The sequence below is a fragment of the Podarcis filfolensis genome (genome assembly GCF_964270895.1).
Source record: "Podarcis filfolensis genome assembly, chromosome: 17".
Taxonomy (NCBI): Eukaryota; Metazoa; Chordata; class Lepidosauria; order Squamata; family Lacertidae; genus Podarcis; species Podarcis filfolensis.
Window position 1 is genome coordinate 25,084,476 of NC_139621.1, and position 22,181 is coordinate 25,106,656.

The 22,181-nt window shown below is 41.8% G+C and overlaps 1 protein-coding gene across 5 annotated transcripts in view; it reads left to right on the plus strand.

Annotated features, from left to right (window-relative positions):
• Window positions 1-22,181, plus strand: part of LINGO2 (leucine rich repeat and Ig domain containing 2) — a 520,455-nt gene that overhangs the window by 206,539 nt on the left and 291,735 nt on the right. Inside the window, exon 4 of one of the 5 annotated variants that reach the window (XM_083593418.1) lies at window positions 11,016-11,102. The exons of the other annotated variants lie outside the window; for them this stretch is intronic. The gene's annotated coding sequence lies outside the window, so the exon portion shown is untranslated. The remainder of the gene's footprint in view (window positions 1-11,015; window positions 11,103-22,181) is intronic. 5 annotated transcript variants of the gene reach the window in all.

Consider the following 22,181-nt stretch of genomic DNA (forward strand, 5'->3'; position numbering starts at 1 on the left):
AGAGGCTCAGTGGTTTAGATCACAGTGCCACCTGCATTCCAGCCTTGGAAACATACATAAAGCTGAAAGAGAAAGGTGGAAGAGCAGCAATCTTTCCCACTTCCTCTTTTTGAGTGATGGCCAACTCAGTTTTGTTCAGAGTAAACCCACTGAAATTAAGACCCATTCATTTCAGTTGGCCAACCCTGAGTAAAACTTGATTGAATAGCACTCCGCTGTGTGTTTTTCAAGGTTCATATTAATTATAGCAGAACTGACTCTTACCCCCAATCACTTTGAGAAGTGAATTGTGTGCACATGCTTACTCTTCCTTTGTCATGGGGTAGGGTGGGGGTGATCCATGGGGGGGGGGAGAGCGTGACTGGAGGAGATTGTGCTCACAGCTCTCGCTCTGAAATCCAAAAGTGCTCATGGAACTGAAAACGTTGCTGGCCCCTGATGTGGAGGGTCACTGGTACCAGGGCCAGATTAAGGTTCAATGAGACCCTAAGCTACTGAAGGTAATGTCCAGCTGTCCTTAGTCAACAACAAATTGTCACTGTTTTCATTTTCACATAACAATATATGTCTTTTATCAAAGTAATGGTTGAACTGAAATACAATTAAGAAGAAGTATATTAATAGTGAAATACAATTAAGAAGAAGTGTATTTTTTGGGGGGGGTCCCCAAGAGAGTGGGGCCCTAAGCTATAGCTTGTTTAGCTTATACATAAATCCGGCACTGACTGGTACCCTATCCCTCCTGTAATTTACTTTCCACATCAGCATCAACTGTGGCTCAAAGGTAACATAAGAATGAGCCCTTAAAAGGGACAAAAAGGAGGCTTGCATGTACTAGCAGTAATCTGTCCATGAATGTTAAAAAGGAATCTCATGACAGACACAACAATGAAAGGCCGATGGTCTTTGACGACTCTCTTCGAATTTTGATAGAACTGTTCTGTGGTACAGCTATCCCTAATTAAAAATCAGCACTCAAAACACTTCGTATCAGAAAGGTTACTGTTTAGGATAATCCAGAAACTGCTAATAATTCAATAAAAGCTTCTCTGTAAGGGAACTAAAACTCCAGGAGATAGGATCTTTAATTATCGTCTCCTCTGAAATACCCTCTTCAAGTTCTCATTCTTTAGATATCAGTATTTATGAATCAAATGATTCTTTTGGTTTTATCACAGGAAGAGAAAATCTATCTATTACCCTCTGTGGTGACCCAGAGCTTTGTTGGGTAAAAATGGAACCCCTCTGCCTCAGCATGAGGGAAAAGTCTTAGTTAATGTTTTATTCTAATCTTCATGATGTTCTTTCAGAGTTTTGCTTACTGTGGTCTGTATTATCTGCCTGTTGCTTTCTCTCCTCCACTTTTTAAAGCCCTGATAAGTTTGAATTTTGGGGGGTTGTGGGGGATAAAGCAAAGTGTTGTGCATGGAATAAATCAAGACCAGCTGACTAAAGAGGAACCCCATCTAACACATCTTTACTTATTCGTATGTCCTGTTGCGTGTCATAGTACTGACTCCCTCATAAGTGTGTTTAGGATGGCAGCCTGAGTTTCTCACGGATGAGTTTCTTTGCTTTATATAGTAATTTATTTATTTAGGACATTTATATACTGCTCTTCATAATATTTATCCCAGGGAAGTTTACAATACAATATGAACCAAAATAATAGTAAAATGTGCAATAGACCAATTAAAGAAAATAAGCAATTAAATAATGCACAAAATAGCAAAGCAAAACTTACAGTGTGAGACCACAAGTTGCACCCCCAAAATATTAACCTGCAAATGAACCAGATAATTTGCGACCAACTTGCTAGCTAGATTTGGAGGGCTTTCCCCTTGCTCTTTAGAAAGAAACAGAGCAAGCAAGCAATTTTATATTTGATTTCATGTGTTCCGAGCTATCTGCATCAGCAACATGGCTGAATCTCACCTGAAGTCGACATCTCATTTCTTCCATTATTCTTCCTATCAAAAGTTGCCCTGCCTTATTTGTCCATTGTTTCCCCCTTCACAACCTGGACCTCCATGCTAACTTCTTTCCACTCCAGAATTTGATTTCATCCCCATTTTTTCCTCCTCCCCCTCCCTCAAGTCTTTAACACTGAAATGAGGCTGAACAACAGTGAGGGCTACTGGTTGAAGCATCAAGAGCAGCCTAGGCACTTGCCTTGGTTGGTTGTGATGCCTATAAGGAGTGAATGAGTAGCTGCTCAAGCTAGCTTCAGCCTGACCCTACTGCTAATGTTAGCAGATGTTGATAATGCACATTGAACTAAGACATCCCTTCACCATCTCCACCCAGTGGTATGCACATAGAACGGGAGATTTTGCTGCACATCAAACCATGCTGACATGTACAATGGCATGCTGCCCTTTCAGCCAGTAATGTGTGCTTGGCTGTTACTGTGACTGGAAAGCTGTTTGGCATCACTCATTGCCGGAACGGGGAAATGTGTGTGCTTTGTGGCAAGTTTGAACTATTTGCGAGCTCCCATTCTGAGGCCTACATATGTTCAATTAAGCACATAATCCTTGTGGAAATGCTGTGCCAGTGGAAGTTTTCAGGAACAAAACACAAAGTCTGATGCTGCTACATTTTTAATCTATTTGGGTTGCTGTGTTTGGTCTGGGAGAGAGTGATGCACAATCTTTGAACTTGCCGGAATGCAGATGCAGCAGAGGTCCTAGCAACTGCGTTCATAATTGGCTTCCCACAAATTTTTTTAATTATTTTTTTTTTATTCTAAACCATGACATTTCTAATTAGACGCAGGTGGAACAAAGAGTAAAAGCTTTCCAAATTAATCACAGCATTATGATTTTGAGTGGTCTAGCTATTAAGGAAGAAAAATAACACTTAACATTTACCCTTTTAAAGTGGTTGTGTTCTCCCTCCTCCCTTCTTGGCCAACAAATTTAGACAATAAGCAGAGAATTAGCCTACCAAGTATACTTTCTCCTTATCTCTTTACCATTTAGAACAGAAATTTAAACAATGGAGAACTGCTCTGCTCTTTTACTATAATTTGCTGCCACTCATTCTGTGAATTACATTGTTACAAATCCATTCTTACATTGTGTGAACAATTTTGCTTCTTGTTTTCTTTCATGCGTTTCGAAAATTAACTCGACTGCACACACAAAAAGCCTCAGCTTCTAGGGTAGATGGACATGTTTGCTTGACGTATTTCTTTTCCCCTTGGGCAGATCCACACCATACATGTAAAGCACATCCATGGCACATTTAAAGGAATCCTGGAAACTGTAGTTAGTAAAGTGTGAGAGGCAAATGGGAGCATTTCCATTAGCACACGAGATTATGATACAAAAAAAGTATCCCTGCGCAGTAGCAAAAGTGTGCTGTTGGAAATATCCGCCTTTGAATTTGCTTTTCAGTATGTGGTAGAGTATGACACATCATCCTGACATGTTGTTGTTTTTCCCCTTATACATGTGCTTGGGACTTCCTATGTTCAAGATTAAAATGTGTATCAATCGCTCAGTTTTAGCCTGGTCTCCCAAAAGGAATGATCACTCCAATGTTTAAGAAAGGTTGCTTGATATTTCAACATACCAGTGCTATTTTTCACCATGAACACTTCCCTCGTTCTCTTATAATGGCAATAGCACCAACCTGAGAGGTGCTGGTACTGAGTTCCGGCAAGTTCCGGCTGAAAAAAAATACTGCAAAAAAGGCCTGCAAATAAGAAAACCTTATGCTTACTACTGGTGGAATAATTTGTAATGGTTAGAGAAGATTGAAGACTACACAGCAATTTGAGAACTGTTGGTAGATTAACATAAAATAACATAAAATAAGCTGTCAGTAGCCAGGGATCTCATTTAAAATACAACAACTACTACTACAACAACAATGTCAGGGAACTGCCATCGGAGCCCGAGGGAGAGGGAGGGCTCCAGAGGGGTTCCGGAGAGCGTCCCGGGAGGGAGAGAAGCAGCCCATCTTCTGGGGAAGGAATTCAGCGTAGCACCAGTGGAGAAGGGGGGCAGATGGGGGAATCGGTGAGGTGGCTCCATGACTCCTCGCCGGAGACCAGTGGGGAGAGCACGGGTCCTCCGCTGCCCACACCCTCCCTGTGCAGAAGGCTTCCGCGCAGGGAGAGTAGGCGGCGACTAGGCGTCAAAGAGCTTCTTTGCTGGAAGAAGTTCAAGAAACGCCCACTGACGGATTCTGCCAGCGATTGAGACAGCCACAGGTGAGTGGCTGTCCGAACAGAAAGGGTTCACCCAGGTAACCTAGCCAGGTGTGGCATCGATTTACGCACGAGCAACCCCTAGAACCATTACAAACAACAAACAATATTATTATTTATTTCCCCACTCTGGGTGGCTTCCAACACATGTAAAAATATAATAAAACATCAAACACTAAAAACCTCCCGATACAGGGCTGCCACCCTTCAGATGTTTTCTCAAAGTTGTATAGTTATTTCTCTCATGGACATCTGATGGGAGGGAATTCCACAGAGAGGGAAATTTGAGATGAAAACATTCTAATTTGATTTGACTGAAAACAAACCAGAATATGACATCGTTTATTGCTTTCAGATGAGCCAGCAGTATTGTTTTTCTGAGGGTACCCACTGAAATCAATAGACTTGAGCCACTGATTTCAGAGGTTATACTCAGACGATAACTTAGTCAGATATCACCGATTGGTATTTATAATGTATTTCATGTTCCATATAGAAAGGTGAAGCACACACATACATCTGAAGGCAGATAACCTAAGTGGACACCAAATAACCTAGAAGCAGACAGTATCTAGAGATGACAATTCAGTGAATGTAACAGCTTTCCAGACAAGGGTGTTCTTACTCAGCCCAGGTTTCAGGTATTGTATGATTATAGCTCTAGAACATATATATCTCTGGTTATTATTCAGCACAATAAAACACATGCTGTGGATCCTTTTAATATCCACTGCGTCTCTTTCACTTTAATTTTGAATTTTGGGCATTTGAACATTGGGATGCTCCTCTAGTTAGGGAGAGGACGACGTTTTTAAAAAGCTTTAGCTAGGACTCTGTGGAGGTTATCTGTGACATTTTATAACTATGCACATAGCAGTAATACATTCACTTAAATTTGGTATAGGCAATATTGATTTTTCAAGAGTGTACTTTCTCCATACCGCGCGTCGGTTTCATGTGGGAGTGGAGCTGAATGCAGATTTTTTTTGCCCGCAATGCTAGGTTAGCCTTTGTCAACAATAAGCCCTTTTAGATACAAAACAAACATGAAAAGCGGCCTTCAATTGGTGGAGTGGTTTTTCCCCTAATTGGCTTTCCTGTAGTTAATAGGTATATGACAAAAGCATTCGGATTAATTCGGCCCACCAGCTTTATTTATGCAAGCTCATGTGTTTCCCCAGCGGAATACATTTTTTACGGAATATCTGGGGAATTATTTAATAGTCAACTGTTATTGCATGCCTAAAGATATTTCTGAAATAGAACCGAAATTACCTCTACCTATTGTATGGTTCCAAATTATGTGTAATAAGTGCCAGCATGCCAGCAATTTTCATGGGGTTATAATTATTTTAATGTAAAATTGGAACAAGTTGAACGCAGAGGCTGTAAGGAGAGAGTGCACCTTGTAACTTGACGTACTTCCATTTCAGTAGGGCCTAACACATAACAAAAGCAAAGATGCAAAAATGGTGGCATGGAAATAGGTCCACAGAAGGGAAGATATCCATAAAACAGCCTTCCCCAGCCTGGTGTCTTCCAGATACTGTGGTACCTCGGGTTAAGTACTTAATTTGTTCCGGAGGTCCGTTCATAACCTGAAACTGTTCTTAACCTGAAGCACCACTTTAGCTAATGGGGCCTCCTGCTGCCACCACACTGCCGGAGCCCGATTTCTGTTCTTATCCTGAAGCAAAGTTCTTAACCTGAAGCACTATTTTTGGGTTAGCAGAGTGTGTAACCTGAAGCGTATGTAACCTGAAGCGTATGTAACCCGAGGTACCACTGTACTTTGAATTACAATTCACTTAATCCTCCATGGTTGGCATGGACTTGAGGTCTAATCAGTGGCATCATGTGGGGAGGGCCAGAGGGACGGTGGCCCCAAGTGCATGGGGGGACATCTTGCTGCACCCCAGCCCAACCATGACCCTTGGCAGGCACAATAGGCAGGCGCCCAAAGAGGGCAGTTATGCTGCCCTGCTAGTCTTGCGCTACTTCGCAAGACTGCATGAGAAGGGCTGCGTGAGAAGGATGCAACAGACATGGGTCCTGAACAGAAAGGACATTATATTAATCATCATCATGTAATTAATTAATTAATTAATTAATTAACAACATGAGTTATCTTTTATATTCCAAAGTAACTGGACTGAGAAAACAACAAGCCGGAGTGAATACTTATGTTGTTGTTGTTTAGTCGTTTAGTCGTGTCCAACTCTTCATGACCCCATGGACCAGAGCACACCAGGCACTCCTGTCTTCCACTGCCTCCCGCAATTTAGTCAAACTCATGCTGGTAGCTTCGAGAACACTGTCCAACCATCTCATCCTCTGTTGTCCCCTTCTCCTTGTGCCCTCCATCTTTCCCAACATCAGGGTCTTTTCCAGGGTGGCCAAAGTATTGGCGCCTCAGCTTCAGGATCTGTCCTTCCAGTGAGCACTCAGGGCTGATTTCATTCAGAATGGAGAGGTTTGATCTTCTTGCAGTCCATTGGGCTCTCAAAAGTCTCCTCCAGCACCATAATTCAAAAGCATCAATTCTTCAGCAGTTAGCCTTCTTTATGGTCCAGCTCTCACTTCCATACATCACTACTGGGAAAACCATAGCTTTAACTATATGGACCTTTGTTGGCAAGGTGATGTCTCTGCTTTTTAAGATGCTGTCTAGGTTTGTCATTGCTTATACATTGGCCAAAAAAAAGGGGGGGACATTGGTACCCTCCAGTTAGCATGCCTGAGAACATGTGGATTGCGCAAAATAACTGTTGCTTTTCAAGAAGGCGAGAAAGCTTTACTCATTTTATGCAAAGCACCCTGACATCCTAATACATTGTTGACAGCAGGTACTTGATGTACAATTGAGAACATTCTAAAATAGTGGTTGGTAACAAAAATATTTAATGTGGGTTAAGATTGTTTCCAGAAATTGTGTACCTTCGCTTTGTGGTGTTGCCATGGTGAAACACGCCACATAATTGCCATATTATTCATTTCCTGGTTAAGTTTGAATGCACTGTATTCTTTGTAATCTTTGTTTTGCTGAAAGCAAAACATTAGGCTTCATATTGTTCCTGTGACTTTTAACTTCAGTCAATAGAACAGAGCTAATTTTATGGATTAATTTACCACACATACAAGTATCTTTGAGTTCTGTCAGAACAAAATTGCCTCCGTTCACACATTATGAAGTGTAGGAATGAACAATGTCTGGTTTTCAACATCTTGATATATCACCAGCTAAACAATATACCAATATATCACAATCTCTGAAACTGAGGATGGAATTATAGAGGAATTCAAATCTGTTATTAGTGAGTTATTTCTTAACTTTGTCTTTGATAGGAAAACTGTTGACTCGCAGCACATTGGTGTCTGCAAGTAGTTTCTATTGTCCGTTGCCCCGGTAATATATTTATATATCATCATTGTTCATAGGTTCTTATGTGGCTCTTTGATTGATTGACTCTGTGCCAGTATGCATTTCCGTAGTTTCCTTTGTTACCATGTCAGCACAATGGAAACAGGAATCAACACTTCAATCAATGTGAAATTGTCATTGATAATAGCTTATCACTACTATCAGTAATGAGATCCTGCAAAATGAAGGAAGAAGGAAACCCCAGCTGTGTGTTTCTTCCACACAAGAATCTTCCTAAGATCCCTTCTATCTACCTGAAATGCCAGATAGAAACCTGGCCCATTTGGAAAAGTGCTCCTCAGGGGTATAAGTCTGCTTGGGAGAAAGACACCTAGGGAGACTGACCTTTGGAGAAAAGGAAATTGATAGGAGTTGGCTGAGGTTAGGATGTGGTTCCAGCAGCTCCAACTCAAAAACTCCAGTGCTGGCTATCAGATCTTCTGCCTATGCTAAACCTGAGCCAGTCAAGTCCAGTCAAAGGTGACTTTGGGGTTGCTGTGCTCCTCACTTTCAGGCCAAGGAAGCCGGCTTTTGTCCACAGACAACTTTCCAGGTCATGTGGCCAGCATGACTAAACTGCTTCTGGCACAATGGAACACCGTGACGAAAACCAGAGTGCAGGGAAATGCTGTTTACCTTCCCAACACAGTGGTACCTATTTATCTACTTGCACTGGTGTGCTTTCTAACTGCTAGGTTGGCAGGAGCTGGGACAGAGCAACAGGAGCTCACCCCAATGCACGGATTCAAACTGCTGACGTTCTGATCAGCAAGCTCAAGAGGCTCAGTGGTTTAGACCACAGCACCTCCTGAGTCCTTAAATCTGATCATGGACTGCTCTGACTTTACTTCTCACCTGACCCTACTTTTTTCGACTGTGACCTTGGATCAGTCATGGATTCTGCTTTGGTTGCTCTCAGCATTCATACTGGAAAGTCCCTTGTTTACTCAGGAGTCGAGTGGGAACAGGGTTTTTTAGCAGGGGGGGGAGGGTAGAACAGATTTTGGCATAGTAACCTATATACTCTTTGGCTTCCCACGCTTCCTCTTACCAAAGATTTACCCTGATTTTGAAATAACTATTCTGCTCTCCTGATATGATTTTATCAGTCTCGCAAATGAGAACAGCAGGAGCGTGTTCACCCACCCCATGCTCCAGTGATGCAGCTTCTTTGAAGACAAGTCTGTTCCAGAAGGTCAGGGCTTTGCCAGTCCTCTTAAATGAATGAACTGTGCATATTGTGTAGAATGCTTTTTCAAAGTGCACATATCAGCTGCAGACATTGCTCCTAATCAGAAGCCTGTTAGGCTGTCAGTTCATCTGAGCAACCGGCGTGAGGGGGAGAGGAATCCAGCAAGTGTGAAGCTCTATTTTGTGATAAAATAAGAGAGGACTTTTCATCCTGTTTTGTCCAGGGCTCTGTAGGACATTGGTTTCTCCTCACCCTGGTTCTCTTTCTCCTTGTCTCCTTTGCACCACAAAATGCCATCTGCGCAAATGAGGGGGGTTGAGACCTAGCGCCCTGCTAGGTGTGGCAGCTGCACAGAGAAATAACACAGCAGTTTTCTTTATTTTTTTTTAAAAAAATTGTGGTGCCAGCACTTCTTGGGCAGTTTTGACTTCAGTTGGAAAAGGCTCTGTTTCTCCTCTAATGTGGTTGACACCCTCCCCTGTGCTTTTTTTATTTTATTTTTTAAAAAGAAATCAGGGCAGCTGAGCCACTTTGAACTTCCCTTTTGGAGGAAACATGAAGCAGACTGATTAAAATGTGGCACAGAGGCCAAGCTAGCTGATACTCTAGCAAAGTGGAACAGCATGGGGTGTCTGTGGCATGAAAAGGGGAGAATCTCTGAAAAGAAGAGAGGGCATACATTTGCTTGACAGATTGAGAATGAAGTAGTTTTGAAATGCTCAAAATGCAATTATTGTATGCCTGCCAGCATCTAAGAAGTTGGACGGTCAGAACCCTTTCGTTCCGCCCTCTGGGTTTACCCCAAAGGCCCTGCCCGCACTGCCTCCAAGACACTGCAGCCATATTTATATCCCTCTTGCTTCTTCAGTACTGACAGCCTTCACTATTGGATTTAGCAGGAATTCAAGGAATGGATGCTGCTGTGATGGCTGCCCATATGAGGTGATGCAGAGAGAGAGAGAGAGAGAGAGAGAGAGAGAGAGAGAGAGAGAGAGAAGAGCTGAAAAGCAATGACTGAACATCTTGAACATCTGGCAATGACTCTCCAGTTTTTCTAATGGTTCCCTTTGTTGAGATCTATTAACTGGAAATGGCAGAGTTCAAACGTGGGACCTTCTAAATGCAAGGCATGGCTTCTGCAACTGTTCATTGAACGTCCAGCAGTTTCTTGACTCAAAAGTGGGAGACCTGGTAATGATGTGGAACAGAACTCTCTTCAAATCCTTAATAAAGATTGCAGTTAGGAGCTTATAGTTGCAAGTGAAGGAGTGTCTCCACCCCCAACATTGAGGACCAGGTCTGAGGGCCTACTGGCGGGGTTCCCTCATTGCGAGATGTGAGGATACAGGGAACCAGGCAGAGGGCCTTCTCAGTAGTGGTGCCCGCCCTGTGGAATGCCCTCCCATCAGATGTCAAGGAAATAAACAACTATCTGACTTTTAGAAGACATCTGAAGGTAGCCCTGCTTAGGAAAGTTTTAAATGTCTGATGTTTTATTGTATTTTTAATATTTTGTTGGAAGCCGCCCTGAGTGGCTGGGTAAACCCAGCCAGATGTGTGGGGTATAAATAAATAAATTGTTGTTGTTGTTGTTGTTGTTGACTATGGAGTATCTACATAAGCTAGAATACCCTACTCCTGAGAATCATTAAGGTGTCCCATCTCTTCTTCTAAAATTGCAAGGGACACATCACGAATCCCCTCAAATCTGGTTGTTTGTGATTCCCATTCACTTTTGGGGGGAGTGGTACTGGCTAGGCTGTCATTGAGGTGCTCACAAACATTCTAACTTCTCAGGGTAAAGGCATCACCATCAGAATATTGACAGTGCAGCATCTTTGAGTGAGTTTTGGAAGAGTGAAAAAACCCTCCAAGGGCTCAAAGACTTGAGAATGAGCTGAATATGTTACATCCTAACTCAATAAATTTGGTGACATTTTTGTTTGTGGGTTGCTTCATACTTGGAATGGAGGGGGTTGAGCAGAAAGAAAGTTGACAGAAGAAAACACTTTGTCTTTTCTTCAAATAGCTGTGCACAAGTTCATATGGCTGGTGGCATGTTTCTGTTGAGCCCCACTTTGACTCACTTTATTCTGATCTTGAGACTTACCTTTCAGTCATTATATAGTCAACATTTTGAAACTGAAATGGACTTCCTCCAATGTTATTTTTCTTGTCTGCAGCCTGTGAAGCTGGTGCCCAGAGCTATGTTTGCTTCTTTACTCTATTGCAGCTCTGTCAGGGAGGGTTGAGACTTCAGGCTGGGAAAGGTAAGAGAGTTCAAAGAATTGCCTTTCCCGGTTTTCTTAAAAGATAGCAGCTTGCGTTTCTGATTAGATGTGGGCAGCATGAGAACATACCCTATGACTCCAAATCTGTCTGTGCATGGACTGCTAAAAACGAAATATACAAATCTGAACGTGTGAAGGTCAAAAGTGGGAGTGGGGATGTTGGGGAAGGGGTGCATGACCACTCCCCCCCCCAAGAGTTCTTTTAATGTGAGTGGATCTTACATCTGAATATGGCTAAAGATGTCTACTTCGGAAAGGGATTCGAGCATAGATTTACTTTCAGGAATTGTTATTGGGTTGCTGCACATGTCTAATCTAATTTGACATGTTGTCCATCCAATTTAAGGAGCTCCACACACCATGGATCTGCAAGCAACTCACAGATCTTTGTTTCACACATACAATATAACATTGAAAGGGGGAATTTGCACACCTCCAATGTGTTGAGCTGTACCTACCACTTGAGCTCACATGTCTCATCACAAATGAGATGTTTGTTTCTCTCGCTTTGGCTGTTGTATGAAAAGCAGCAGAAGAAAATATGTAAGTCACACGTGTGCTGAGGAACAAAGTATTACTGCAACAAGTAACTGCAACAAATGCTCTGAAACACACTTGGGTTTTTGTCATTTGATCTTGAAACTCATCTTTCCGCAAAGCAGGTCTTGAACAGTTTTCTGAAGATTGGCCCCCCTTTTAATGAATTATCTTTGTTGTCCTGCCCACTGAATGTGGAACTTTCTAAACTCTACATGCACTCTTTGCCACTGAGTGCGTGCGTATACAAAAGCCAAACAAATGTAAAGATGCATAAAGTCATACTATGGTTCTCGAACGGAATCCATTCTGGAAGTCCGTTTGACTTCTGAAAACATCCGACAACCAAGTCACGGCTTATGATTGGCTGCAGGAGCTTCATGCACTCAATTGGAAACCACGGAAGCCACGTCAGACGTTCAGCTTCCAAAAAACATCTGCAAACCGGAACACTCACTTCCAGGTTTGCAGTATTTGGGAACCAAAACATTTAAGTCGCAAGGCGTTCGGGATCCAAGGTACAACTGTACTTAAAGAACAGGAGTATTTTTCTTAATGAGAAACACATTGCTTCTTTGTTTCTTTGGCAGAATTCCTGAAAAGTTTCATTTTGTAAATCATAGATTGAAAATATTCCACAGCAAAGGATTTGAAAACTCTACAGAGAATTTCCTACACAGAGGAGAGTGCCTTCATTTTTGGCTAAAGATGCTTAAGGAACTGGTTTTTTACTGACAAATTGTGTTCTGTCCACCCCAATACCAATCCCCTATTAGATCATAGCCCCAAAAAGATTGCCATGAAACTCTTACGAGTTTCATGTATGGCCATTATATATGACAGGTGTCTGTGCTGGTTTTATAACAAAACTGCATTGCTGCCAACTTTATTGTACCCACGCAGGAGGCTACCAGTGAAATTTGCTGAAACCTCTGGCCTTTTCTTCTTTTCTTTAAAAACATTAACAATAAGAATGTACTCATGGGGTAGAAAAGTTGGTTGTGAAAATGTACTACATTTGACAGAACACACTTAAATTAACATACTCCCTTAGTGCTGTTTCAGAGACTGCTGGGCTGTGCCATGCTTCCCACAGAGTGCCACCAGTAGAGGGAGGCCACTTGCTTCTCTGCAATGCCAGGCTACTGATCTGCTGCTGACACACTTACCCTGCTGCCTTAGGTCAGCACCCAGGTTCAATGTCTTGTGGATATTCTTCTAAAGTTCTTGCTAAGTCCCTCACCCAGAAACATGAGATTCCAAACACACATTTATTATTATTAATTAAATTGCTATACTGACCTTCATCCGAGGATCACAGGGCAGTTTACAATATAAAAGCACAAAGATACATATCATAGTAAGAAACAAAAACAATACCCCCCCCCCAAGACCATGGATTGTTTCATTAGCCAAAGGCCTGGGAGGAGAGGAATGCTTTTACCTGGTGCCTGAAGTTGTGCAACAAAGGCACCAAGTGAGCCTCTCTGGAGAGAGCATTTGACAAGTGGGATCATCTTTAGAATGGTCCTGGTTGCGGGCAGGCCCCCAGCCCAGTTCCTCCCCCCACCCTGGCATGGGCGAACTGTCATGCCAGGGTGGCATCACAATCACCCCAGACCTGTTGGCCAATCAGTTTTGAGTGGGGGGGTTGTGAGGAGTTTAAAAGCGGCAGTGCAACGTGGCTATGCGCCTGCTTTGCGCTGCCTTATTGACTACCTGTAAAGTGGGCAGGAGTCTGATATAGTGCCTAAGCCAATGCCCCTCACATTTCTGTAATTCAATAAAGTTGTGGCCTAAAATTTTGCCAATAACCTTAAACTAAATATTCTGTGTCCATGTGAATTTATTTTAACAAGGGGCTGGTCTGGAGGCCTTGACACGCAGTTAGGGATCCACCACAGAAAAGGCCCGTTCTCGTGTTGCCGCCCTCTCATGTTGAGAGCCAGTGTGGTGTAGTGGTTAAGAGCGATAGTCTCGTAATCTGGGGAACCGGGTTCGCTTCCCTGCTCCTCCACATGCAGCTGCTGGGTGACCTTGGGCTAGTCACACTTCTTTGAAGTCTCTCAGCCTCACTCACCTCACAGAGTGTTTGTTGTGGGAGAGGAAGGGAAAGGAGAATGTTAGCCGCTTTGAGACTCCTTAAAGGGAGTGAAAGTCGGGATATAAAATCCAAACTCTTCTTCTTCCAGACCTCTCATGGAGGAGGCACATGAAGCCCTCAGGTGATGATTCCAGGATCTGGGCCAGTTCATATGTGGAGAGGCTTTATCATGTCTTAAAGTTCACATTCAGACTATGATTTCAGTAGCACCCACAGTGAGTTTTTTTTCAAAAGGAGACTGTAGTATGAGTGGAGAAGGAGCACTGGAACGATGCTCACAATGAAATTGGAAAAAAAGAAAACCCTTTCCTTCTCCCTACACCATCAAATGACTCTGAAAGATGGAACAATTTTCTAAAGGCTTATCAAAATAACTGAACTTTGACCCAGTGACCCAGAAGGAGGCATTTCAGTCCAAGCTATAATGCTTGGAAAGGATTTTATGAGTGGCTGAAAATTGGGGTTTAGATTGGAAGCACCGTCTCAGTCACCCGGAACCACTGTCTCTGACTGTAATCTATTGTAAGTTTCAGATGCATATCTTCAGTCTGTTCAAAGAGGTGTGGATATGCTTGTACTGCATCAAACACAACAGGAATTGGTGCTGTTTTATACATTGATCAGGGGCCTTGAGAGTGGCAGTTGCTAGGGGGATGGGTGACATATGAGAAGTTAATATGTAAAAGTGAAGGAAAATGGAAAATGAGACCATTTGAAGAAGTTAAGGATTATGTGAATGACTGGCTGCATTTCTTTCAAATTAATGAGATGTTTAGAAAAGATCTAAACCAGAGGGGTTTTGCTGATAAAGAATCAAAATTTCAGACAGAAATATTGAACAATGATTATAAGAATTTAGCAAAAATGTATAAGATATTATTGGAATGGTGTACGAAGGATGAGGGGGTAAAATCAGTTATGATTGACTGGGCCAAAGATATAGGGCATAATATACAAATGGAGGAGTGGGAAAGACTCTGGAAAGAAGGTTTAAGATTCACTGCAAGTACAGTTATAAAAGAAAATGTTATGAAAATGATGTACCGATGGTATGTAACACCTGTGAAGCTAGCAAAAATGTATAAGACAAGTAACAAATGTTGGAAATGTAAAGAAAAAGAAGGTACCTTTTTCATATGTGGTGGGAATGTAAGAAGGTAAAATGCTTTTGGGAGATGATTTATAATTAATTGAAGAAAATGTTGAAATATACATTTGCTAAGAAACCAGAAGCATTCTTACTAGGCATTACAGGTAATGAGATAAATAAGAAAGAAAAGAAGTTATTTTTATATGCAGTGACAGCAGCAAGAATATTGATGGCCCAGAAATGGAAACAGGAGGAGCTACCTACGATAGAAGGATGGAGAACCAAAATGATGGACTATGCAGAACTGGATAGAATGACAGGAAGGATTCGGAATCGACGAGATCAAAGATTTACAGAAGATTGGGAAAAGTTTATCCAATATATCCAATATATGCAAAAACTGAGTGATAATCAAATTACGTTTGTAAGTTTTAAGGAAGCTCTGTGATGGGAAATGGTTAAAATGGCAGAAATGTGTAAAAAGTAATAAAGGGAAGGAATTGCAGACAAATTGAGGGAAGTCAAAAAAGAGAAGTAAGATGTAATTAAGATGTATGGAGTGTATAAATTTGTTTTTGTATTTGAAAACCAATAAAAATATAATATACAAAAATTAAAAAAAAAGAGTGGCAGTTTCTGATACTAGTATTTGCAGTGAGCACAGCTAATATAACCAGTTTTCATCTGCTGTGAATGTTGTGAACATTTCATCATCTGTGGACGTCTGCTGTTGTCACTGCCAAAAATGTCTCCTTCATTTCCCTCCCAACCATTCTGCGCCCATTAATGAGAAAGGAAATTGCATTCAGAACCTATAAAAGAGGAAGAAAAAATGCAAATCAAATTCTTCTGGGAGAGATGCAGGCTTTTGACACACTTGCCTTACTTTTGAAGTGGTCAATGGATGTTCATAAGTGCTATTTTTAAAAATTCTACAAATCATCTCACCTGTGGCTCTGCAGCCTTCCTAGGTGCCCATGATTTGATTAAAGGCACAGAGGAAGGCATAAGGAGATAATACTTTCCATTGAGCCTTTTCATATCAGGACACATGGGCAGCTAGGGAGGCTGAATGTTTCCTGGAAAGAAAAATGCAACACCTTTGGCCACCAGTCCACAAGAAGTAAATTATGAAGAAACTCTCATGTGATAATGTTGCTGCATAGAGTCTAGGGGCTGTGCGCGACCACACAAAGGGCGCCCCCCATTTAATGTGGGGAGCGGTCGTTGTTAAATCTGTGTGACTAGGGAGAAATTTTAGCTCTGCTTTTGACAGCAAAATATCAAGGAAATAACAGAAAATAAGGTCAGAAAGATGGGAATATTAATATCTAGTTTTCGGTCTCCCCCCTCCGTTAAATGACAAAGCCACAAACAATATTGTGACACAATTTGATCCAGTTTCATTGCTTTGAGGAAGAAGTTAGAGACTCCAGTTCTCAGGAGAGTTTCCAATTTTCTGGTGGTTTATTGTCATTTTCCATCTTTTCCTCCTGAAACTTGAAAGTAAACCGATTCAAACACCAGCACTCATATGAGTACCATTCATCCTTTTAAGGGCATCCTTCCCCTACAGTGAAATGCTCACTTCATAGTGCTGGAAATATTACAGGTTACAGATGGAGCTGTGTGCATTGCAGACCGAACTGCTCAATAGTATGGGACTTGCTTGTCTTTTAATCAAAATGTGTCTGTCAGCACATTGTCATGGATGGAATAAATGTTTCAGCAATGAATCACTAGAAAGAGAAAACCAACACAGAGAAAGATCTGCAAACACATTTGTACACTGCAAGGTTGTATTTGCCTTAATAGCTCTGTAGGTTTAATATCAAACTGCAGGCAGCAACCGTAACCCTCGAAAGGATTCCACAGTGCATTTTATCCTCCATAGACTCATGGGGTGCAGACATCTTTCTCCCAAAAAAGGACCTGGAAGAGACAGCACGTCATCATATCCCATCACCTCCCATGGCCATTTGCAGCCCCAATCTTAACACTCATGCAGCACTCTGGGAGTGGCTATAACCTGGGGGCAGGGGGAGGAAGAAATGGAAACTTTAAAGGTATCCCTTAGACCACCTTGTAATATGGTAAATATTTCAAAAGCGCCATAGCAAAAGTTGGCAGGAGTGTGAAATACAGAGTATAACTACATTCCAATTGGCACATTAGTCCAGGAGGTTTGGATTGTGTTGTTTCTGTTGCAGTTATTAAATATTGTGCAGTTTGAAGCATCTGGATAGATAAGAACTGACTCCTTTGGAAATGAAGCACTGTCCAAACCATGAAAATATTACTTTAACTTTTACTGGCAGAAGTTTCTTCAAACCAGAATTAAAACTCAAAAATATTGATACAATATATTGTGCTGTCCAGCACAGGCTCAGCATCTTACAAAATATGAAGTAATCCGATCAGACCTATATGCAAAGTGCTTTCTCTCTCTCTCTCTCTCTTGCTTTCCAGCCTCCAGGCTATGCAGTCTTGGAGAGCCATTATCACATGTTTTGTTCTGTTCAGAGGAAGACTAACAACCACCACCCTTTGAAGATGGACATATTTGCAACTCAATACCATCATCACATGATTAAAGATTCACTCTAAGTAGCATTTTTTTTACTCTGTACCAGGCATGGCCAAACTTGGCCCTCCAGCTGCTTTGGGACTACAACTCTCATCATCCCTAGCTAACAGGACCAGTGGTAAGGGATGATGGAAATTGTAGTCCCAAAACCTCTGGAGGGCCAAGAGTAAAAAAATAACCAACAGGTAATCATTAACTAGTTACAGCTCAGAGTCCTTTAGAAAAACTCTTTGGGGGGAAACCCCCGTGTTTAGCAATACGCATTTAGCCATTTTCTGTTCCAAATCTCCCTCAATACATACACATTTTTCATTTCTATGTGAATTAAACTATTATACTTAACTGTTTCGTTTGGGAATCTGGTCCAAGCTGTTTTCCCAGTTGTTACTTCAACCCCAAACTCAGTCTTTGACCACACTATCTGGTATTCTGTTTCTGCTTGTGATCATGCTTTCTTTTCAGTGTAGACATCAAATCCTGAAGAGAAAATTTCTGTGTAAAGTACATGCAAGAGTGCAGCTGAAATTTATCACAGCAGAACAGCAGCAGCCCAAGCCTGGCAAATATCACCAAGCGATAGCTGGCTTTGATTGTAATAATAGGCATTTATATTATGTTCTGCACAAAGCCAGCTTGAGGCACTTTTTTGAAGTGAAATCAATAGAAAAACAAATGTACCGTTTACCCCACAAACTGAGAGTATTATAGTTAACTTCACAACAGCATATGTTAAAAACTTGAAATGATTATAAATAGGTGCATTGATTTTGCAGATGCCGTCTTGCTGTGTGGTTTCAAGAGGCATAGCTTTCATGTCCTTTATTAAGGATACTTTTCTTAACTGGTTCTTAAGGAACGTGCTATTAAGCTTTCCATAAACAATAACATTGTGACTATGCGATGTTTCTTCCGCCCGAGGCCCCTACAAGGACACAAATGGCAGTATTAAACTGTAGTTAAAACTGGGGGGTTTGCTACTGCAAGAGAGCTTGCGCAGTTCAGCTGCAGCAACAAGCAATGTTCTGCTGAGAATCAGGAAGTGCAGGAGTGAATCAGAGCATGGACAGCACATGCAAGCCTGGAACTTGTTGATTTCACATCTGAACTGTGCCTTTATATGGTGACACTGGAGAGGAAGAGTAACATCACCATCTTGTGAAGAAATATTTACCCTGGAGCTGGAGAAAAACTTGCAGGGTTGTGCTACTTGTATCGTATTTGAGACAATCATTACAAGGTACACTGCGCTAGTATCTGATCTAGTGAAGCATGGGATAGAAATATTTTAAAATCACTAAAACTGGCAGAATACATACATCTGAGCTAGAAAATAGATGTCACATCTGAGCTAGAAAATAGATGTCACAGCAACATTGCTAGCCAGAAGCCACATTTCTTGACCTTATTGTGTATTGTGTTCCTGTCCTGCCTTACTCTAACATTTAGTGGTCAAATGGCACATGCATCCCAGATATCTTCATATTTTTTTCTATACTAGTCTGTTCCCCATCAAACCTTTTTAAGCAGGTTTCTGTTTGTAGGATGCCTTTGAGATCTCCAACTGTGCAAAATTAAATATTTGACCATAGCTGTTGCTCTCCATTTGCGATCCCAGATGGACGACCTGTGGTCGTCAGGTCAGGGGTGCTGGAAGCAACAAAAACAATGTGACAACATATTGGGATCAAGATGGCCACAAATGTATTGGGAGATGGCAGGCAGACTCCTCGGAGGCCCTGAGGAGTGTCCTGCCACAGCTCATGCCACCCTCACGGGCGGCTCGCCCTGCCCTGGGCACAGGGCAAGCGTATCCTGGACTTTGAGCCAAAATGAAAGGTGGGTGGGATGTCCTTGCCAACTGCACTGCTGAGAACCAGTGCAGCTGGTTCAAATGTGTTGGAACTGACCAAGGGTAGGCCTCTCTCTGGTCTGCTTTCATAGCTCCACCCCTCCATTTGGCCATGATTGGCCAGATCAAATTTGAAATACAGGAATGAGTCCCAGCATTCCCCATTGGCTGTGGCCAATGTTGGTGTCAGCCAACATGCAGGAAGTGTTATGTGTATCCCCCCATCCAGTGGTTTTTTCCTGCGGGGACGCAGGGGTACACATACCCCTATACAGTTTGTGAATCTAACGGGAGACGAAACTAACTTTTTTGTAATTTTTAGTTTCTTCTCTAACACGGTGAATCATCAGTTCCATTTCTACCCCCAATGGCGGCCTCATTTCCTGTCACCGTGTTTCCTGAGTCTCAGACGGAAACGAGCGTTTAATGTGTGAAGCAGTGTGGAATGTGGATGTGTGGTGTTTGTAAATTCATGGTTTTTGAAAGGACGTCTGAAGTAATGCATGTTCTTTGTACTTTTGTCCATTTACTGTATTTATTTTTCCCAATTTGAAATATAAAATGGTGATTTTCTTGAGTCAAAATGAGAGTACGCCTAAACACTTTTTTTATAGAAAAAAGCACTGCCCGCACCCTAGGCTTTCCTGTGGTTTTGCTGGGCTGCAATGGCCCCTGCCACTGGGAAATGGCCCTTGGTCTATTCTATCCCTGCCCTGGATTTAATTTCCAGACCTCAGGAATGCAACCTAAGACCATTATCTAAAATTCCCAGAATATATATGCATATGGAACTAAGTTGTTGGCTTAAACAGTCTCTGCCCTTGACTGTAGTCACAATCCTCTCTGCCTGTCTGAGCCACACCAAATGTTTCATACTTAATCATTTAATCATCACATCACATCTGAACATTGGCTATGCTGTCTGGGACTAATGGAGGTTGGAGTCAAACAAATTATTGAGGACCACCAATTTCCTATCCTTGATATAAAGGAAGAATAAGCCAGGGCTTCCTCCAAACTTGTGGAGAGGAAAGACAAGTCTTGCCCAACATACAGCCAAAGAGAACAGTATTTTTCCTGCATTATGGTTGGCAGTACATTTTGATTTTCTTGGCTTTGTAGGTTATCGAGAGAATGACCTTTTATTCCACATTAAATATTCACACATTCATTTTTGAAAGATAATTTTCTCACCTTGGAAGATGGTGCCGATTATTGCATGATAGCTATATTGTGCAATTAAAAAAAACATTCACAAGTACCTCAGGTGTCATCATGCTTTCAGCCTCTAATCACCTAATAAAGGCCACAGGTGACTGTAAAAACAAAACAAAGGGATACACAGAAGGTCCAAATGATATATTTTAATAGGCAAGGGGTGTTGATGAAGAAAGGTCATGATATTTGGAGAGGCAAACGGTTATCACACCAGGTGACTGGCATACAGGAGGCTAAGCTCTAATGATGTTTATCTACAGAACTTGGGTAGTGCACAGAGCCTTTGTATCTAAGGTAGACACCAGGTGTCAGACCATCTCCGGTGCATGGAAGACAATGGGGCTAGGCAACAAGAATGCAAGAGAGCAGGCAGGCCAGTGATTCCTATTTCATGAGACTTCCAAAACATATTTTTGCACTGTACTGTACCAGGTAGGAGTTGCAATGACTTGCAATGACCTTTGATACTAGAAAGACCAAGTGCACTCTACATGAAAAGACTAGATTCCTTCATATAGAAAATCAGCATGTCATGGGGCAGAGGTTTATCTTGTCTTTCCTCTTATGTGCCAGGGTTTTTTTTTATGTGCAGAGTTTTTTGTGTTTTATATGTAGAAACATTTAGTCATGCATGCCTTCCCTTCCCTTCAGTTTGAAGTGATGCAGTCCAGAAACAATTTTAGCACTAAACCTGTTTGCAAGGACTAGGTCTCAGATTAGTAAAGGTAAAGGTAAAGGGACCCCTGACCATTAGGTCCAGTCATGACCGACTCTGGGGTTGTGGCGCTCATCTCGCTTTATTGGCCGAGGGAGCCGGCGTACAGCTTCCAGGCCATGTGGCCAGCATGACTAAGCCGCTTCTGGCGAACCAGAGCAGCGCACGGAAACACCATTTACCTTCCCACCGGAGTGGTACCTATTTATCTACTTGCACTTTGACGTGCTTTAGAACTGCTAGGTGGGCAGGAGCTGGGACTGAACAACGGGAGCTCACCCTGCCGCGGGGATTCAAATTGCCAACCTTCTGATCGGCAAGTCCTAGGCTCTGTGGTTTAACCCACAGCACCACCTGTGTCCCTAGGTCTCAGATTACATCTCTCCAAATGCAGGGCTTGCAGTCTCTTAAATCCTATGAACAACACTACCACAATGGTAATAGGTCTATTACTGTGGCTGGGGCAACCCAGTCAGATGAGCAGGGTATAATAATAACAATAATAATAATAATAATATTTATTATTAATGTTCCAGCCATCATATCCTTCAGCCAATCAGATCTGGGTAGCATTATTCCTTTGTAAGTGTTTGTTCAAAGCTGCTAAATGAAATTATGTTGGCAGTGGTAGCAAATATACTATGACAGCAAAGGAATCTGGAAGAAAAAGATACTTCTAAATATTATACTGTTAGTACATCCCTAGCGTATTCTAACATTTTGTCATTAGCAATTGAATTCTCTAGCAGTTAACACCTATAAATAATGTTGCTAATTCCCAGAACAATTGTGTTCTTTTTAAAATCAACAACAACATACTTATAAGTTTTTTTAAAAAAAAAAAAGAAAAATATTCTAGTGGAAACATAAAACCAAGGAAGAAGCTGGGCTCCATTAAAATGAAGATTAACTAGTTTGTTTTCTGAAATTACTATTTTAGTTAGTGTCTCTTTGAGAT